We start from the raw sequence: 21,009 nt of genomic DNA on the forward strand, positions 1-21,009 counted from the left end.
GAAGTACTGGAGTTCAAAGAACAAATCCTTGCAGCCCACAGTATATTTTTTAGAAAAATAGAAATATATCTCTACAAATTAAAAATACTCCTGAACAACCCAACATTTGTTTGTCCTGCCAGAGTATATATGGTCATCCCTAAAACAAGACAATTGTGCAGATTATATGAAACCTGTAGGCTTATCATTTTGGCATCCCAGTTTAAATGGCCTAGTTAGACAATACATCAAAAAGACTTCTAAAATCAGGGTCTTCACTCAACAAATAATTTTTGAGCATCACCCTTGTGCCAGATCCTATTCTAAATACTTAAGATACATTGCTGAATCAAACAAATACCTGTTCTCATGAAGTTTATTGTGGGGGAGAGGGGAAGAAGAGGCAATAAATATAATAAAAAGGAAATTAAATAATAGCAGTAAGGTGGTGAAATATAAAGATAAGAGAGAGGAAGCATGTGTTGTCATTTCAAATGGGGCAACCAGGGTAGGCCTCAAGAAAATACTGAGACTTGAAGGAGTTAAGGGAGCAAACTATGGATATCTAGGGAAGAGCTTCCAGGGAGAGGGAACAGCAAGTCCAAAGACCCTGAGGTAGAAGCATGACTGGCACATGAAAAACAGCAAGGTAAACCAGTGTGGCTGAAACAGAATGAGCAAGGGAGAGAGTATAAGATATGATGGATGTCAAAGAGGTAAAGGGAGTGAGAGGCAGATCTATACTACTTGATAGGCCATAGCAGGAACGCTTTGGCTTTTAATTGGTGAGGTGTTGCATGATATGACTTAGGTTTTGAGAAGTATTGAGAATAAGAGATCAAGGATAGGGGCTTCCCTGGTGGCGCAGTGGTTAAGAGTCCGCCTGCCAATGAAGGGGACACTTGTTCGAGCCCTGGTCCGGGAAGATCCCACATGCCGCGGAGCAACTAAGGCCGTGCGCCACAACTACTGAGCCCACGCACCTAGAGCCCCTGCTCCGCAACAAGAGAAGCCACTGCAATGAGAATCCCTCGCACCGCAACGAAGAGTAGCCCCCGCTCACCGCAACTAGAGGAAGCCCATGCACAGGAACGAAGACCCAGTGCAGCCAAAAATAAAATAAATAAATTTAAAAAAATAAAAAAGATCAAGGATAGAAGCAGGAACCTAGAAAGGAGGCTCTTTCAGTAACCCAAATGAAAAATAAGAGCGCTTTAATGACTAAGGGATCCTGGATATATTTTGAAGGTAAATCCAAGAGGACTTTTTTTTTTTTTTTTTTAATTAATTTATTTATTTATTTATTTATGGCTGTGTTGGGTCTTCGTTTCTGTGTGAGGGCTTTCTCTAGTTGCGGCAAGTGGGGGCCACTCTTCATCGCGGTGCGCGGGCCTCTCACTATCGTGGCCTCTCCCGTTGCGGAGCACAGGCTCCAGACGCGCAGGCTCAACAATTGTGGCTCACGGGCCTAGTTGCTCCGCGGCATGTGGGATCTTCCCAGACCAGGGCTCGAACCCGTGTCCCCTGCATTGGCAGGCAGATTCTCAACCACTGCGCCACCAGGGAAGCCCCAAGAGGGCTTTTTGATGGATTGAATACAGAGTTCATAAAAGGAGGAGTCAAGGATGAGCCTGAGGTTTTTCACCTGGGCAGCTAGAAAGATCAAGTTGCAATCATCTGAAATAGGAAACACTAGACAGAGCAATTATCCAGGGGAATATTAAGAGTTCAGTTTTGGACATGTTCAATTTGAGATATTTATTAAATATTCAAATGGAGACATTAGGTAGGCTGTTGGATATGAGTCTAGTTCAGGATGAAGTTCTGAAGATATGTTTTACATATATATATATAGAATGCATAATCGTGTGTGCGTGTGTATTTGGGAGTTGTCAGCATATAAATGGCATTTATAGTCTGAAACTGAATGACATCACCAAGAGAGTAAGTGTAGATACAGAAGGAAAGAGAACCAGGAAAGCCCTGAGGCATTTCTCACTTAAGAGGTCTCAGAAGAAAGGAACTTGCAGAGCAACTGAGTAGGAACAAACCAGTTAGGCAGGAGGAAAACCAAGAGATGAGTAGTGTTGTGGAATTCAGGTGAAGAAAATATCTGAAGGAGGAGGAAGTGCTCAACTGTGGAATGCTGCTGAGAGGTTAAGGTGAGGCCTGAGAATTGACTCTTGGAGCAACGTGGAGGTCACTGGTGATCTTGGCAAGAGCAGTTCTAATGGAGCAGAGGGGACAAAAGCTTGATTGGACTGGGTTGAAGAAAAAAAATGAGTATATGAAGTCTGACCTTTGGAAAAGTACTACAGTGGACTTGGAGAGAAAGATGCCAGGGACTATGATGATATAAAGTACTGTCAAGTTTCAGAAACTTCCTGGATCCGTGCAAGAATCAGAAACTCAAAACCTTTAGGCTTTTGGAAGAATTATTACACTCTCAAGATATGGCCTGCTGTTAGCCTTGTATCTGTTCCATAATGATCTGAATAATACACAATTTCTTTGGGAAAGAATACGATCTTATAAAATCTGAAAATTCTGAACTTGGAATTTGGTCAGTACTTAGAAGAATTTGGTTAGCAGGACGAAGAATCTAGCAGAGAGATTTTCCTGGAATTTATACAAGTATTGGTGCTCACCAGTAGTCTGATTCAGCCAGCCAGTCACGCAGTGCTTAGTGATGCAACAAGGCAGACTTCACCCTGCTTTCTCAAGCGTATACTTCAATAATTGTTGATGACCTTGCAACTTCTGTTGGACTTCCTGTAAAAGTATTAGAACAATGACGACAAACTGACTCCATCACAAGAATGGTAATGCCCTAGAAGTTAAGTGCCCAGAAGTTTCCTTTTAACAGGTTTTCTCCACCTGTCATATTGGAGCCTGCTGTAGTTCCCCAATGAACAACAGTTAACTAGTTTTGCTACGTGCTTTATTTGAAAATGTGTCTATCATCCTGGACTCAAGCTCCACCTTCAGAATCTTGTGTTCTGATAAATACAGATGTTAAAATTTTTACCTTCAACTGTATTACTTTATCATTCCTTATTGGAGCTTGTGATAAAATATAAAGTATTATGTATATTTTATCCTGAAACATTTATGCTTAATAATTGTTGAAACAGTTTCTACTTATGAAGCCTAGCTCATTATGTAGTGTATATTTTCTAATTACTCTCTTGTACTAGCACAGACTATATACTTCCATCAATTCATACTGATTTGTACTGGTAAGTGATTCATTCAGGGGTTAAGGGGAGACTGTCTCCCCAGAATGGAATATCAGAATTCCAGGAATTCTGATATGTCTGCTTTGTAGGACTTTTCTCATACCTCCTGAGAATCCCTGATGTGAAACTTAAAATATAACTGAGGAACAAAAGAAAATATAACTGAGGAGCAAAAGACCACTTCCTTAACAAACCAGTTAGTTGACTTGAGATGTATTTCTGATGGTATGAGTGCATCAATTGCTGGTGTGGAGGATATGTCATGAAAAATCGACTTCCTTGGAAGGTCCAAGAATACTATTTTTTTAAAAAAAGATATCTCATTTCTTACCTTGAAAAAGTGTAGCATCCATTGTATTGGAGAAATTGAAACTATATGTGCAAATATTATGCTGGATGTTTCTAACCAATGGTTACAGCTCTCCCTTTTGGAGAAATATAAAACCAGTTTTGGTTTTTTTTTGTTACAAGTTCTCTGAGTATTCAAACTTACTTATCTTCATGTGAAACATTCCTAGTTCATTTATTCTGCATATGTTCCATAAATACTTATTTGACTTATAAATTAAAAGAATGGGAGCAGTTTGCTGTGAGAGAAGAGAAGAAAAATGGAGTGGTCACTGGTAAGGGGAAAGTGGCTGGGGGAAATAGGATTGAGAGAAGTTTGTTTTTATTTTATTTATTCTTTTTCTTTTTGGCCTCACTGCACGGCTTGCAGATCTTAGTTCCCCAACCAGGGATTGAACCCATGCCCTCGGCAGTGAAAGTGTGGAGTCCTAACCACTGGACTGCCAGGGAATTCCCGAGAAGTTTGTTTTTAAGGGGGAAGAAATTACAATACTTTTTTTTTTAAGACTTATTTCATTTATTTATTTTATTTATTTTTGACTGCGTCGAGTCTTAGTTGCAGCATACGGGATCTTTCGTTGTGGCGCGCGGGCTTCTCTCTAGTTGTGGCATGCAGGTTTTTTCTTTGTCTAGTTGTGGCGCACGGGTTCCAGAGCACGTGGGCTCTGTAGTTTGTGACACTTGGGCTCTCTAGTTGAGGCGCGTGAGCTGAGTAGTTGTGGCACTCGGGCTTAGTTGCCCAGCGGTATGTGGGATCTTCGTTCCCTGACTAGGGATCGAACCCACTTTTCTCCTTTGGAAGGCGGATTCTCAACCACTGGACCACCAGGGAAGTCCCAAGGAATTGACTTTAGCTGGAAGTATAAAATAGTTGATCTAGTGGAAGACCAGAAGCTGGAATGTATGGGAGCAAATGCTGGTGAGCAAGTCTATACAAGAAATGCCACTACTGTACTAAGAGACAGAGTCAAGATAAGTAAGTTTTCTTTTTTTTTTTTTTTAATTTATTTATTTTATTTATTTATTTTTGGCTGTGTTGGGTCTTTGTTGCTGGGCGCGGGCTTTCTCTAGTTGCGGCGAGCGGGGGCTACTCTCCATTGCGGTGCACGGGCTTCTCATTGCGGTGGCTTCTCTTGTAGCGGAGCACAGGCTCTAGGCACACGGGCTTCAGCAGCCGTGGCACGCGGGCTCAGCAGCTGTGGCACGCGGGCTCTAGAGCGCAGGCTCAGCAGCTGTGGTGCACGGGCTTAGATGCTCCGTGGCATGTGGGATCTTCCCAGACCAGGGCTTGAATCCGTGTCCCCTGCATTGGCAGGCGGATTCTTAACCACTGCGCCACCAAGGAAGCCCAAGTATGTTTTCCATGCTCCGTTTTTCCAACTGAGGATGGGAACAGTCAAAAGGTTTTGGATTTACTTTCTATGGTCTTGGGCAAATCACAAACATTTTTTGCAGGCTCTTGGTGTGTTTTATTTTCCACTGAATGGTCATTATCTAAAAGAGTGTCTGTACCCAATAATTTTATACTGAATGTACACATTGCCTTCCTTAAAATAATCTCAACATTCAAAATATCCTGGGCAAGCATGTGGGTAGTGAGAAAAGGCATAAAAAAGATTCAAAAGAGCAACAAAGAAAGGAGGACAATAGCAGCTGTTTATGTTAAAATTTGAATTCAAAGTGATATTCCTAAAAGGAAGCCAGTAAAAATTCACTCCAAGTAAACCTTATTAGCAGCTGTGTCTACATTCTGCATGTCAGCTGCTTTCTAACCTATTATCAATGGAGAATCTTCCTAAAAAAAAAATTAAAAAAAAAAAAAATAAAAGAGTGTCTGGCAAACAGTAGCCATTCAATAAATATTCATTGAATTAATTTTTGGAAATTAATCTATTAAAGAACTGTACTATGTATGCCATACCTACCCCACAGGGTTGTTCTGAAGACCCAATGAAATGAGAGAGTGGATGTAAAAGTACTTTATAATCTGAGAAATGCTATTGAAATCCAAGGTATTATGTTAGAAAGAGTTGGAGTAAAGTCCACTGAGTTTTTGACTCCTTAAATGAGAAATACAATATAAATATGGAAACAGAGTCATTGTTAAGTTGGATTTTTTTTTTCCTTTGAGGGATATACCAAGACCTAAAGATTCTGTCAACTGGTTTGAAATTCAAAGGTGGAATACAACCTTTGTATTTGAATTTGTAAAATAGGATTTGATCCTATAAACCATGTAACATTACAGAACTGACAAAAATATACAGGGCTTCCCTGGTGGCGCAGTGGTTGAGAATCTGCCTGCCAATGCAGGGGGCACGGGTTCGAGCCCTGGTCTGGGAAGATCCCACGTGCCGCGGAGCAACTAAGCCCGTGAGCCACAACTACTGAGCCTGCGCGTCTGGAGCCTGTGCTCCGCAACAAGAGAGGCCACGATAGTGAGAGGCCCGCGCACCGCGATGAAGAGTGACCCCTGCTCGCCGCAACTGGAGAAAGCCCTCGCACAGAAACGAAGACCCAGCACAGCCAAAAATAAATAAATAAATAAATAAATTTATTTAAAAAAAAAAAAAAAAAAATATATACAAAGGCCAGAAAACCAAAACCATCTAAGTCAATTAGCTTTATGCAATGTCGTAAATTAAGTTCCAAGTTATATTTACAATACTGGGCACATGAGTGGTATAATACCTCTCTTTTTCTTTTCTTTCTTCCTGTCTTTGTTTTATTTTCTGGTAATTTATAATTTCCAAAGTAAATACAGTATTGGAGTTGTGGATTTACTTTTCTAGGTAAAAGAAAAAAGGTTTAAACATAATGATATTTCTGCTGAGGATTTCTTAACATACTCCAAGTACACCAGACTATTTTCATGATATTTCTGTATGGTCTTCCCACGTTATAGGACTGATTTGGAACAGAGTTGTGACTGAAAAAAAAAAAAATCCCGTTCAGTTCATTTCCATTTTCTTTTCATTCCAGGGACTAAAGTAAGTAATACACTTAATTGCTAGAGTTTGAAAGCAATTTCCTATATGCTGAAGTTTTATTCCTAGGTGAAGCCCTAATCTTTGGTCCTGATGGAATACCTGCAAGGAGAGTGAATCAGCTCATGCCATCATTTTCAATTTTTCATCATTATCTGTGGTGATTAGATATTACATAATTAACCAAGGTCATACAAGAGGATTCAGTGGAGCACTTTAGGATTAAATTTAGGAATTAGACATTAGGAACTCATTGGGATTCCCATAAGTGTTTTTAAGTATTGCAGTATTGGGATGCTTAATTAGGCTACCAGCCTAGTTCCTGCTGTTACCCAGCACCAAGCCTTTTAGGATTACTTAGAAAAAATGCTCAGTTCTCAGAAAATCTCAGAAGTCAAGCTCGGGCTGAGGAAAATATTTGCTGAGTAATACAATTCAGTCCCCTTCCTTGTAAAGTCGGAAGTGCCATATGTGTTTTTCTAATTAGCCCCACCAGATTTCTTCCAGGCATGATTATGTGTCATGAAACTAACCATTCTGCCTCTGAGAAATTATGCATTCTTGGGGAAATTTCTCTACACCACCTGATGTGATAGTCTGCCTATACAGGTTCCTGTGGCCCAGGTCTGGGTCACGTTGAAAGACTGTGCCACCTGGTCTTAACCTACTTTTTCTTCCCCTGACATCTCAGTAAACAACAACAGTGGTGACATCCACTGTTGTGGATGACATCCATATCTGCCCTCACAGTAACACCAGTCCATCTTGCATCTTGCACAGGGTCCCTTTTAATCTGAAGGATCTTACAGCCCACTGCAAGTATTAAAGATACTTCATAAATACCTCATAGATACTAGGCTGTAAGCCTCACTAGACACATTTTATGATTAGACATCCCCCAAATGAAGAGATGGAACCCCTTCTTCAGCCCACTCAGAACAAGGACAAATCTGGGTCATGAGCACAGCTCCACTCGCCTACTTAAAGCTGTCCCTAGGGCTCGAGGAGAACTAATTTCCTCTCCATGTTCCCCCAATACTCAGAAAATAGATTTTTTTTTAATGTGTGGGTGCTTTTCTCTGAAATGCCTACCTTTGTATCGCTGCCGATTTGGCTTTTGTTCTTTCAATTCCAGCTAGATGTGGGGATTTTCTGAGCTTGAACTCACCTTTGGCAATTTGTCCAAAAAAAAAAAAAAAAATTGAAAATGTCTTACATTTGCACTAGTATGTATGCATGTCATCGTCAAAAGCAACTCAGGCCCTTTTTGACCTGCTTTCTTTTTTCCTTTTTTTTTTTTTTAAAGTCGGGACAATGTACTCTATTTTGGTTATTTCTTGGATAAGAGGTTGCACTTTGGAGTCACCTTAACCAGTGCTGCCCTCTCGAGGTTACAGATGCAGCCGCCCCTACTGAAACCTAGGTTAGGCCTGCGGGTGAGAAGGAGCAGATATGCAAGTAAAAGGACCAAGCAGACATTGTCATGATAAACTGAGAAGCTTTTGCTTTTATGTGATGGTGTAGTGAAAAGAACACTAACAGGGCACCGCTGAGTTCTCATTTAAGCCACTGGCGGACTGTGTGATCTCAGGCCTGTCATTTCTTTGTGCCTCAATTCCCTACCAATAGAATGGGAACGACTGGTCAGTGCAGGAGTCAGCCAACATTTCCTGTAAAAGAGCTTGGTGGGTCATTTTGTCATTGTGGCAACTCTCGTTGTAGCTTAAAAGCAGCCGTAGACAAAATGTACGCAAATGAGGGTGGAGGTGTTCTGAAAAAACTATTTTATGGACACTGAATTTTGAATTTCATATAATATTCACGTCATGAAGCATTATTCTTCTTTTAGTTTTTGTTAACCATTTTAAAATGTAGAAACCATTTTTTAGCTCTCAGGCCGCAGAAAAAAAACAGGCAGGGACTTCCCTGGTGGCGCAGTGGTTAAGAATCCGCCTGACAATGCAGGGGACACGGGTTCGAGCCCTGCTCCGGGAAGATCCCACATGCCGTAGAGCAACTAAGCCCGTGCGTCACAACTACTGAACCTGCGCTCTAGAGCCCATAAGCCGCAACTACTGAGCCCACGTGCCGCAACTACTGACACCTGTGCACCTAGAGCCTGTGCTCTGCAACAAGAGAAGCCACCGCAATGAGAAGCCCGCACACGACAACGAAGAGTAGCTCCGCTCGCCACAACTAGAGAAAGCCCACGCACAGCAATGAAGAACCAACGCAGCCTAATTAATTAATTAATTAATTAAATTTAAAAAACAAAACAGGCAGTGAGCCAGATATGGCCCAGGGCTGAAGTTTGCCAACTTCTGGACTAGGTCATCTCAGAGAGCCCTTCCAATACAATCTTTTACAGTTTAAAAAGTTGACTTAGCTATAGTTCCTTTTCATTTCCTTTTCTTGAAGGATGGCCTAGTACATGCTTATTTCTTGTGACATGAGGGATGTTAGAAGACATCTTGTCCCCAAAATGATGTCTGCCAACTTCACACTGGTCAGCCTCAAATACTAGCAATTCTACTTCTAGAACTGCACTGACCAAGACTGTCCAAGCTACAAGTCGAGTTGAGTACTTGAAATATGGCTAGTCCAAACTGAGATGTCCTTAAGTGTAATACGCACACCAGATTCTGAAGACTTAGAATTTAAACTGTCTCATTAATATTTTATATTGATCGTTTTAAAAATATTTTTGATATATTGAATTAAATTAAATATATTAATTTAATCTGTCCCTTTTTATTTATAAAATGTAGCTACTAGAAAATTTAACATACGTGGCTGACATATTTCTACTGAACAGCGCTGCTCCAGAAGGTTACCTGTTTCATTGATTTAAGATTTGTTTCACATTCAAATGCAATATTCTTGCATTTGCAGTAATACATTTAACTATCATCATCATTGTGTGGGTCTGGAAATGGAAGGTGGGGAGTCAAGATACAACTGAAAACATAAAGTTGGGGTGAGACAGAAGTAAGCTTCTCCCCACACATCCGCTTTTTAAAGTCCTGACCCTAATATCTTGGAGTTCACATGACAGTCTTCTTTAAGGAACAAGCACTCGTCTGGGGGTCAGGATAAATGGGTCTCAGCCTAACCTGTAGCTCACTAGGTAAAGGGTAAGGCATTTCACTAAGTTTCCTCATCTACAATATGAGAATAAAAACGATCCTCTGTACCCCACAGAACTAGGAACACGTGTGAGAGTTTGTGAGCTCTACGATATCCCGACAGTGTCCAGAAAGCAAGTAGCAATGACAGGTGGCTGCCTCTAGCCTCCCACTGACTAGCAGGCTGTACTCTTCCTTCAACTGCAGCGCTGCTGCTGCTGCGGCTGCCCTAAAATCCCCACAACCTGATTGGCAGTTACAGACCAAGGATCCACCCTTCCTTGAGTGACAGCTAATCCAAGCCTGCCAACTTTAGTTGTCCCAAGTCACATTCGCTGACTTATTAAACCATACCTGTCAGTTCCAAGGAGTGCCTCAAGGGGTTAAACCCTCACGCCTCACCCAGCTGAAGAATTGCCACCATTCCTTGCAGTGGTAATTCAAATATGCAATGCTTATTCCCGCCTCAGGACGTTCTCTTTGCTGTCTCTTCATCTAGATTTGCACACACAAGTCTCCTTGACATCAATCAGATCTCAGCTAGCACTTCCTTAGGCCCTTTGTGACCATCAAGAACACTCCCACACCATTGCCCTATATCTTTCCCTTATGTTTTTGTTTTTTGTGCTTATTTCTATCTGCGATCTCTTGTTTGTTTTTGTCTACCTCTCCCACTGAAATGTAAGCTCCAGTGCCTAGAAGAAAGTCTGGCAATAAGCACTCAGTAAAGTGAATCTCTCCAGCCTTCTCCTTCTCGACCTAGCCACCTCCCAGAGTATCCCTGCCCCAGCCAGACCAGTCTCAGTGCTATCCCCCCAATGAGTGTTTGTGCCTTACATGGGTCCAGGGCCTCTTCTGGGTGCCCAGTGACTACTTCTATCACCATACAATGCATTTTTTAATTTATTTTTTATTTTTTAATTTTTTGGCCACACAACGCGGCTTGCGGGATCCTAGTTCCCCGACGAGGGACCTAAACAGGGCCCTCAGCAATGAGAGCTTGGAGTCCTAACCACTGGACTGCCAGGGAATTCCCATATTGTGTTTTTTTTAATTATCAATTTGTCAAATGCTATATCAGAACAGTTAGGAAAAACAAAAAATAGTCCAAGTAGTTCAAATAGAAGTGAATTTTATGTAGGCAACTGATAGCAAAAGGGTTGAGAGGACTGGAGGAGCAAATGGAGGAAGGAGCCCAGAAGCCCACTCTTGTCATGATGCTGATGGACCATCCTTGGGTCAGGTTTCCACATACTCCAGTGGATCACTGCCCTGGATCAAAGAACAGCCTACCCTGTTGTCCACAGAACCAACCAGTTTGAAGAGGAAGTCACTCACCTGACACCAAGATGATATTTCAGAATTTCTTCAGGACTAAAAGACTGATTTATGTTTGTATCTGCCCCACAGATGCACTCAGTAAATGGTTGTTGAATTGAATTCCAACCTTGGATAATATCATCCATTGCCACTTGCTACAAATGTATTTTTCTCTTCCCTTTCCCCTTCCCAATCCAACAAACCCCTCCAGCTTCACCTCAAGATTCACCTCCAAGAATGCACCCTTGGCTTCCCTGGTGGTGCAGTGGTTGAGAATCCTCCTGCCAATGCCGGGGACATGCGTTTGATCCCTGGTCCCAGAAGACCCCACATGCCACGGAACAACTAAGCCCGTGTGCCACAACTACTGAGCCTGTGCTCTAGAGCCAGCGAGCCACAACTACTGAGCCCACATGACACAACTACTGAAGCCCACACGCCCAGAGCCCGCACTCTGCAGCAAGAGAAGCCACCACAATGAGAAGCCTGCTCACCACAACGAAGACCCAATGCAGCCAAAAATAAATTAATTAATTAAATAAATTAAAAAAAAAAAAAAAAGAATGCACCCCTCTCCAGCTCCCACTGGTCTCTGAGGTCGTATAGCATTTTCTTCATTGTCACTCATTTTGGCCTTTTTTCTACAACACGTTCATGTTCTTCACGTCTTATCTCCCTAATTAGATTGTATGCTTCTAGAGGCAGGAACTCTTCCATGTAGACCTTTACAGTTGGAAGAGATCTTAGTGTTTATCTGGTCCAACCTCTCACCTAATGTCTGAATCCCCGACATCTCTGGCAACTTCTGATTCGGTTTCTTGAAGACTTCCAGTTCCCGGGCTCTTCTTACCTGAAGAAGTCTGGCTCAGTGTAAGAATATAAGAAGATGCTAAATACAAAGTTGCTGCTGAATTCATGCTACTTCTGCCTTACGACTGAGTCAGTCCTTGGATGGGTGTGGGATGCAAAAGAGGGAGAACACTGAGGAATGAACAACTTTTTAGCTAAAAATGTTGGAGAATGTCTCTAGCAAGCGTTCGTCCAGGCTGTAATTCACGTGTTGTGATTCAGCTCTTGCCCAATGGTATTAGGGTAAGTGAATTACAAAACTTACTCTCAAAAATCTCTTTTTTCTTGCTTAGGAAAGACTATGGAGAGTAATCTTTTGGGATGACGTTCATCCAGAGGTTAGACGGACATCTTACCCATCTGGCTAACATTTGGTAGGAGCTTTAAAATTTACAAAGCCCTTTCCAATACTTCGGCTCATTAGAACTGTCTGACGGAGGCAGCATTATCCTAACTTTATAAAGGAGGAAACTGGGACTCAAATTAAACCCTTAGGCTGGCAGAACCAGTGTGCAAACTCAGGTCTGCGTGGTTCAAACAGTCTGGTGTTGGAGGGAGCTAGCGGCGGGGGCGAGGTGAAGTGCTGGCAGCAGAAAGGGGTTCGGAAAAAAAAGTGTATAAAAAGGGGTTCGGGGGCGGGGGGCGGGGAACGCGGGGCGATGGCCGGATAAGAAGCGGTCTGGCCGCGGGTGTGGGAGGGGGAGGAGAGGACGCCCGGGCGCCACGAGAGTATGACGGGGCTACAGGCTCTCCTCGGCCTGCACCGCACGCTCACCTCCCGGCTCCGCTTGCGGTTCGGCACCCGGAACTGGACCTGGCGGAGCTACTGCTGCGCCGCCTCCGCCGCGGTCCTAGCGCCGCTCGGCTTCGCGCTCCGCCAGCCCCCGGCTGTCGGCGGGAACAGCCTTGACCACAGGCATCCGCGCAGGGGGCCCGCCCCGGTCGCCGCCCACCCGCGGCTGCAATGGCACGAGGACGCCCGTTCCTTGAAGAAGCTGCCTGTGCACGTAGACTTGGTGATCACCGAGGAGCAGGAGCCCAGCTTCTCCGACATCGCAAGCCTCGTGGTGTGATGTATGGCAATGGGCACTTCTTACATTAGCGTCTACGACCACAAAGGAATTTTCAAAAGAAATAACTCCGGATTGATGGATGAAATTTTAGAACAACAGCAGGAACTTCTGGACATAGATGGTTCCAAATACTCACCAGAATTTGCAAATCGTAATGACGAAGATTGCCATTCGGCAGTGAAGGTGCTGTCCCCAGAAGATGAAAAAGCAGATATTGTGAGAGCTGCTCAAGACTTTTGCCAGTTAGTAGCCCAGCAGCAAAAGAAATCCACAGATTTGGATGTAGATATATCAGACCGTTTACTTAGTTCGAATGGTGCCCGTGGTCCTGATTTAGTACTGAAGTTTGGTCCTGAGAACAGCACACTAGGCTTTCTGCCCTGGCACATCAGCCTGACAGAGATTGTCTCTTTGCCTTCCCACCTAAACTTCAGTTATGAGGTATATATATATATATGCAGCCTGTGAACAGCATCTGGGAAAGCAGTGATCCTTGGTTGTGATAGAGACAGAATAAAGGGACAAATTTAGGTAATTAAATAGTCAATCCCACTAGGGGATTGTAAGTAAAGAAAAAAGTATGGGAGACCCTCCCTAAGTTAATGATCACTCAAGAAAGCAGGTTTACTTATCCACGAAACCAAGCAGGCTTGCTTAGCAACAAAACCATGCAACAGAAGCACGAGACATGCCCCAAAACAATAAAACAATGGTGGCATGAGACCCACATCCTGCCCAGTGAGCTCAGTAAGTTAATGACCCCAGGACATGCTCTCTGCACACATAAAAAACAATAATTTATGGAAAGGTGACATTTCAAAGTGAAAGACCCTCATTATACTAAGACCTAAAATAATTTTTCCGTAGTGCCATGACAGCCCTAGCTTGACCATGTAGGGACAAGAAAACTCCCTTGCCCAACCTGGAGAAGGAGCTAATGATGGAAGCATGACATCTACCCAAGAATGAGGCAGAAGGTGGTCTTTTCCTCCTCCCCACTTTTCCTTTGATTAGAAAAGTGTAGCCCACTAATTTCTCCCGGGCAGCACCCTCTCGCTTGCCCACTTGTAAGCCTCATAGCATCCTATTCTAATAAATCACTTCTTATCTATCACTTTGCCCCTCACTGAATTCTTTCTGTGCTGAGACATAAAGGACCAGAGCTCTTCGGAGCCCCCCAAAAGGACACCTAACAGTTTCAGCTGTGTAATTTGATTTCAGGCTTTTGGAGAAAAGGACTCAAGTGACTCATGTTGACAAAGCACCTCTGAAACCCTGTACACACCTAGTTCATAATCCTCATAATTTATCAACAGACACAAAAAAAGCGTCTCACTTGAGACTAAGAGCACGTGTGAGTGAGTATGTGTGGGTGTGTGCATGCATGCATGTATGGAAATAAACTTATAAGTGGGGGAAGTATTGGAGAAGAAAATATGTGGATTTGCACTTTTGAGCAAAGAGCAGCAATGTTTTAGGAGCTGAAATTTCAGATTTCAACCCCAACTACCTCCCTGTTTTTGTGGGGAGAGAAGGAGGTGATTAAAGCTCTTTTGTTGTTGTTTGGGGGGGAAGGGGAATAATTTTTGTTCAGTCTTTCCTAGTGATCCAACTTTAATTTTTAAGAATAATATATCAGGGACTTCCCTGGTGGCGCAGTGGTTAAGAATCTGCCTGCCAGTGCGGGGGACACGGGTTCGAGCCCTGTTCCGGGAAGATCCCACATGCTGCGGAGCAACTAAGCACGTGAGCCACAACTACTGAGCCTGCGCTCTAGAACCCGCAAGCCACAACTACTGAAGCCCGTGCGCCTAGAGCCCATGCTCCGCAACAAGAGAAGCCACCACAATGAGAAGCCCGCGCACTGCAACAAAGAGTAGCCCCCACTCGCCACAACTAGAGAAAGCCCGCACGCAACGAAGACCCAACCAAAAATAAATAAATAAATAAATAAATTTTTAAGAAAGAATAATATATTGACTTATTAAATGGAAGCATTCTGAGTTTGAGGGATCGCCAGAGGAATGGAGTTCTGTGTTGCTCACATGTTAAAAGTTTGCTCACCTTTGGAGCGGAGGGAATACCTCTTTTCAGACATCCGTCCATTTTCATCTCTTCATTGCTGTCAAACAATATGACTTGAAAGTGTTGCTCTTTTGTCTGTGTTCTGAAAATCAATTGAAAAAGAACTCTTACAACATCGAAATGCAGTATTTTTAAAATTTATTTATTTTTTTAATTTTTGGCTGCACTGGGTCTCTGTTGCTGCACCCGGGCTTTTCTCTAGTTGAGGCGAGCCAGGGCTACTCTTTGCTGCGGTGCACTGGCTTCTCATCGCGGTGGCCTCCCTTGTTGCGGAGCGCCGGCTCTAGAGCGCAGGCTCAGTAATTGTGGCGCACAGACCCAGTTGTTCCGTGGCATGTGGGATCTTCCCGGGCCAGGGCTCGAACCCGTGTCCGCTGCATTGGCAGGCAGATTCTTAACCACTGCGCCACCAGGGAAGCCCCGAAATGCAGTATTTTAAAAAATTTAAAAATTGCACGAAGCAGTCAAAAGAAGGTGAAAAGCTTGTAATCTTAAAAGTAAAGGTGGAAAGTTTCCTGAATAAGGAAAGAAAGTTTTGATTTCCTTTTCTGTTTGGTGGGCCTTGTGCTCTGTAATACCCAAAGTTGGTTTACAAAATATTTCCATTAACTATGTTTATTTAAAATAAGTATTTGCAGGAGGTTACCAAGGCAGTTCTTTTCCTCAAAAGTCACCTGTTCCTCTTTGGAATAGAACATTTAGGGCCATGTGAATACCCACGATTTTTACTCAGTAAATCCTGATGGTGACTTTGCATAAAAAGATCTTTAAGTAAGATTGAGGTCTGTGTAGGTAATAAAATATTACCGAAGTCAACAAAAGTAATTTAATTTTGCATGTTCACGGATTCTGTTGTTTTTTAAATGAATAAATGATTTTTTTTTTTTTTGGCTGTGTTGGGTCTTCATTTCTGTGCGAGGGGTTTCTCTAGTTGCAGAGAGTGGGAGCCACTCTTCATCGCGGTGCGCGGGCCTCTCACTCTTCATCGCGGTGCGCGGACCTCTCACTCTTCATCTCACTCTTCATCGCGGTGCGCGGGCCTCTCACTATCGCGGCCTCTCTTGTTGCGGAGCACAGGCTCCAGACACGCAGGCTCAGTAGTTGTGGCTCACGGGCCTAGTTGCTCCGCGGCATGTGGGATCTTCCCAGACCAGGGCTTGAACCCGTGTCCTCTGCATTGGCAGGCAGATTCTCAACCACTGCACCACCAGGGAAGCCCAATAAATGATTTTTTGATAGGTGTTTAATATTTCTTCCCTCATTGCGGCTTGCAGGATCTTAGTTCCCTGACCAGGGATCGACCTAGGCCCACTGCAGTGAAAGTGCCAAGTCCTAACCACTGGATCACCAGGGAACTCCCCCCAGAAGTGTACATTTAGAATGGAGTAGTTTAGCGAATTCCCTGGCGGTTAGGAACTAAGATCCCGAAAGCTGGACAACGCAGCCAAAAAAAAAAAAAAAAATAGAATGGAGTAGTTTAAATATTAGGTCTCAGAGTATGAAAAATAACAAAGAAGCAAGGTCTGGAATAGCTTGTCAAATTCTGAAGATATGAAGAATAAATGTTTTGACTTTGGATTACCAAGCCCCATTTATGTTTTAAAAATACACTTGGGGGCTTCCCTGGTGGTGCAGTAGTTAAGAATCTGCCTGCCAACGCAGGGGACACGGGTTCGAGCCCTGGTCTGGGAGGATCCCACATGCTGTGGAGCAACTGGGCCGTGAGCCACAACTACTGAGCCTGCGCATCTGGAGCCTGTGCTCCGCAACAAGAGAGGCCACAATAGTGAGAGGCCCGCGCACTGCGATGAAGGGTGGCCCCCGCTTGCCGCAACTAGAGAAAGCCCTCACACAGAAACGAAGACCCAACACAGCCATAAATAAATAAATAAATTAATTAATTAATTTTAAAAAAAAGAAAAGATGACTACTATCTTAAAAATAATAATAATAATAATACACCTGGGCTTCCCTGGTGGCACAGTGGTTAAGAATCTGCCTGCCAGTGCAGGGGACATGGGTTCAAGCCCTGGTCAGAGAAGATCCCACATGCCGCGGAGCAACTAAGCCCGCGAGCCACAACTACTGAGCCCGTGTGCCACAACTACTGAAGCCCGCGCACCTAGAGCCCGTGCTCCGCAACAAGAGAAGCCACCACAATGAGAAGCCCGCGCACCGCAACGAAGAGTAGCCCCTGCTCAGCGCAACTAGAGAAAGTCCGCGCGCAGCAATGAAGACCCAACGCAGCCAAAAATAAATAAACAAAATAAATAAATTTATTTTAAAAAAATACACTTGAAATAAAATGATTACACTAAAAGTCTAGTGTTCTGTTTTCAATAAAGTAGACAATTGTTCATCTAAAAACACCTGCCACTCTAAGTAGAGTTCATTTTTGTGCAAAGGCTGAATTTGGCCCTAGAGAAAGGATCAGGGGACTTCCCTGGTGGCACAGTGGTTAAGAATCCGCCTGCCAATGCAGGGGACACGGGTTCGAGCCCTGCTCCGGGAAGATCCCACATGCCGCAGAGCAACTAAGCCCGTGCGCCACAACTACTGAGCCTGCGCTCTAGAGCCCACGAGCCACAACTACTGAGCCCGCGTGCCATAACTAATGAAGCCCGCGTACCTAGAGCCCATGCTCCGCAACAAGAGAAACCACCGCGATGAGAGGCCGCGCACCGCAACAAAGAGTAGCCCCCGCTCACAGCAACTAGAGAAAGCCTGCGCACAGCAACGAAGACCCAACGCAGCCAAAAATAAATAAAATTAAAAAAGAAACTAATCAAAAGATATCTTAAAACAGACGTTCTCAACTCTGGCTGCACATGAGAATCACCTGAGGAGCTTTTTAAAAATCCTCGGGCCACATGCCCTCTGGGGGTGGTTCCCGGGCACAGCCTCATCCCTAACATTTGCAGGACCTGGAACTAGAGTACCACTGGAGATTCATATACCGGAGTCTAAATACTTAAAATTCAAGCAAACAAACTGTTAAGTCAAATATTTTTCTATTCTCCCATCTTGACAAATACAACGTCATAACAGCTTGGAAGTCCAGGTTCAAATGTACAGTTCTTAGACTCTTTGGAGTTCCAAACTAGAGGTGGCAGCTGGAGGAGAGTCGGCTCTTGGCCTGCAGCCTTTCCCCCTTTCTCCTCTTCCCACCTCTACTGCTCTTCCGCACCTAGAGCCTCATGCACACAGGTGTGGGCACCCCAGCCTCCGCGTCTAGGAGCTAGCCATGCTTCCTACAAAAAGAGCCCTGGACTTCCTTGGTGGGTGCAGTGGTTAAGAATCAGCCTGCCAATGCACCACAACTACTGAAGCCTGCACGCCTAGAGCCCGTGCTCCACAACAAGAGAAGCCACCGCAATGAGAAGCCCACACACCGCAATGAAGAATAGCCCCCTCTAGCCACAACTAGAGAAGCCTGTGCGCAGCAACGAAGACCCAACGCAGCCAAAAAATAAATTAAAAATATTTTAAAAAGAAAAGAAAAGGAAGAACCCTCTGAAGAGATCATCTGTGACATTCTTTAAAAGAAAAATAAAAAATAAAAAAGAGCCCTTGACCGCTCCTCTGGCTTAGGGGCCCACACACCAGCAAGACAGTCAATATTCAGAAGAATGGACTCAGGAAGAGTCCGGGGAAGGCCTGGGAAGTTGACTCAGAGTATAGGGGCCAGAAATTCCAGAGTCCCCGGTCCCTGGAACAAGGTGGAGAGGTTGGGCCACGGGCTTTGGGTGGGCTCATCCCCTGGGCTCTGGGGACTTGCCACTAAGCAGGGTCTTCTAAAGCAGAGCCCAGGGCAGGGCTTCCTCCTACACTGGTCTTAGGACAGAACTATCTGAGCACCTGTCCTCTTTTTGTTGTTAACTTTCTTTTTTTTTTTTTTTAATTTTATTTATTTATGGCTGTGTTGTGTCTTCGTTTCTGTGCGAGGGCTTTCTCTAGTTGCGGCAAGCGGGGGTCACTCTTCATCGCGGTGCGCGGGCCTCTCACTATCGTGGCCTCTCTTGCTGCGGAGCACAGGCTCCAGACACGCAGGCTCAGTAATTGTGGCTCACGGGCCTAGTTGCTCCGCGGCATGTGGGATCCTCCCAGACCAGGGCTCGAACCCGTGTCCCCTGCATTGGCAGGCAGACTCCCAACCACTGCGCCACCAGGGAAGCCCTGTTGTTAACTTCTGATGGATGTTCATACATACAGATAGGAAAGTACACAAGTTGTAGGTATACAGCTCGATGAATTTTCACAAATATATTGGTCAAGGATGTATGCATTTATCATAAAAATTATGTTTTATTTTATATTTAAAAAATATTTTTTAGGTAAGAAGTGGATTTATTTAGAGAGATAAACACCCCATAGACAGAATTCGGTCCATCTCAAAAGGCGAGAACAGCCTTGGGAAAAACACACTCCACAGACAGAGTTTGGGCCATCTCAGAAGGGGAGAGGCCAAAAATTATTTTTTAAAAGGGAGTAACAGGGCTTCCCTGGTGGCGCAGTGGTTGAGAATCTGCCTGCCAATGCAGGGGACACGGGTTCGAGCCCTGGTCTGGGAAGATCCCATATGCCGCGGAGCGACTAAGCCCGTGAGCCACAATTGCTGAGCCTGCACGTCTGGAGACTGTGCTCCGCAACGGGAGAGGCCACGATAGTGAGAGGCCCGCGCACCGCGATGAAGAGTGGTCCCCACTTGCCGCAACTAGAGAAAGCCCTCACACAGAAACGAAGACCCAACACAGCCATAAATAAATAAATAAATAAATAAATAAATAAAATTTAAAAAAAATAAAATAAAAGGGAGTAACAATAAAAAGAAAAGAATATTGAACACAAAATTTATTTATTTATTTATTGGCCACGCTGCAGCTTGTGGGAATTAGTTCCCTGATCAGGGATTGGACCCAGGGCCCCAGCAGCGGAAACGCACAGTCCTAACCACTGGACTGCCAGAGAATTCCCTGAACACAAAATTTAGAATAGTGGTTTCCTCTGGTGGGGACTCAGGGGATGGGACAGAGAAAGACACATTATCAGTAATGTTCTAATTCCTAAATTGAGCAGCAAGTTCACAGTTTATTATGCTTCTTGATACATGTTTTCTTTTGTACATCCTAAAATCAACTCAAAGTCCTGCAGTCTGGGGGCATTCTGCTTAAAGACAAATTAATGCTGCATATTTCAAATGCTCCTGGGAGCATTCCTGTAATTGATCATCTTGACTCATTCGGAAACAAAACAACTCTCTATGAAGAAAGGAAAGAGGAAAGCACACGAAACACTGTAAGACAATTCAATGTAAGGTTATTTTTTATCTTTTCTTTACTGATTACAAATATGCATGACATAATACATAAAATTTAAGCACCATATAAACCCAAAGCAAGAGAAGTAAAATCTCCCTAAAATGCTCTTTTCTGCAGAGTCAAGACCATCAACAACATGGTGTGTATTCCTCAACCTTTTCTATAAGTAGTAACATTATTGATTTTTGCAAAAATGGGATCATTTTAGAGAAACTCTTCTGAACCTTGCTTTTTCACTTAGCGATAGTCTCTTGAACAGCCTTTTCCCTCATAATGTCCTTCAGAGAGAAGGGCAGATGGATTTCCCCACAAATCCCCACCCCACTCATCTCCCTAAATCCAGCTCAAATATCACCTCCCTGAATTCACAGGGGGCCAGGGGCCAGGGACACCATTGATCTACTAATCTGTCCTGGGAAATATCATGCCCTAGGGAATTTAGTCTCTTATCACTAAATCCAACTGTGTGTGTGTGTATGGGGTGGGTAGCCTCATTTATGTGAACATAAATGAGTTCTTATAAATGAGGATATCTTATACCCATTCATTTAACCAAAATTTACAGAGTGCCTACCATGTGCCAGTCAGGGGTGAAGTGGACAGAGATCTCTGTCTTGTGGCACTCTTATTCTAAAGGGGGCATTCAGCAAATCAGGAAACAAATGAGACTTTTTTTTTTTTTTTTG

General features: G+C 43.8%; 1 long non-coding RNA gene and 1 pseudogene across 2 annotated transcripts in view; both read left to right on the forward strand.

Moving 5' to 3' along the window:
- LOC309642420 overlaps positions 1 to 21,009 on the forward strand; it is a 77,664-nt gene that overhangs the window by 23,928 nt on the left and 32,727 nt on the right. The window lies entirely within an intron of this gene.
- Positions 6,149 to 13,409, forward strand: LOC309642381 (dehydrodolichyl diphosphate synthase complex subunit NUS1 pseudogene; annotated as a pseudogene). Its single transcript has one exon. The product of its transcript is annotated as a dehydrodolichyl diphosphate synthase complex subunit NUS1 pseudogene (transcript).

This window comes from Balaenoptera physalus (genome assembly GCF_965194825.1).
Source record: "Balaenoptera physalus genome assembly, chromosome: 1".
In the NCBI taxonomy this organism is placed as follows: Eukaryota; Metazoa; Chordata; class Mammalia; order Artiodactyla; family Balaenopteridae; genus Balaenoptera; species Balaenoptera physalus.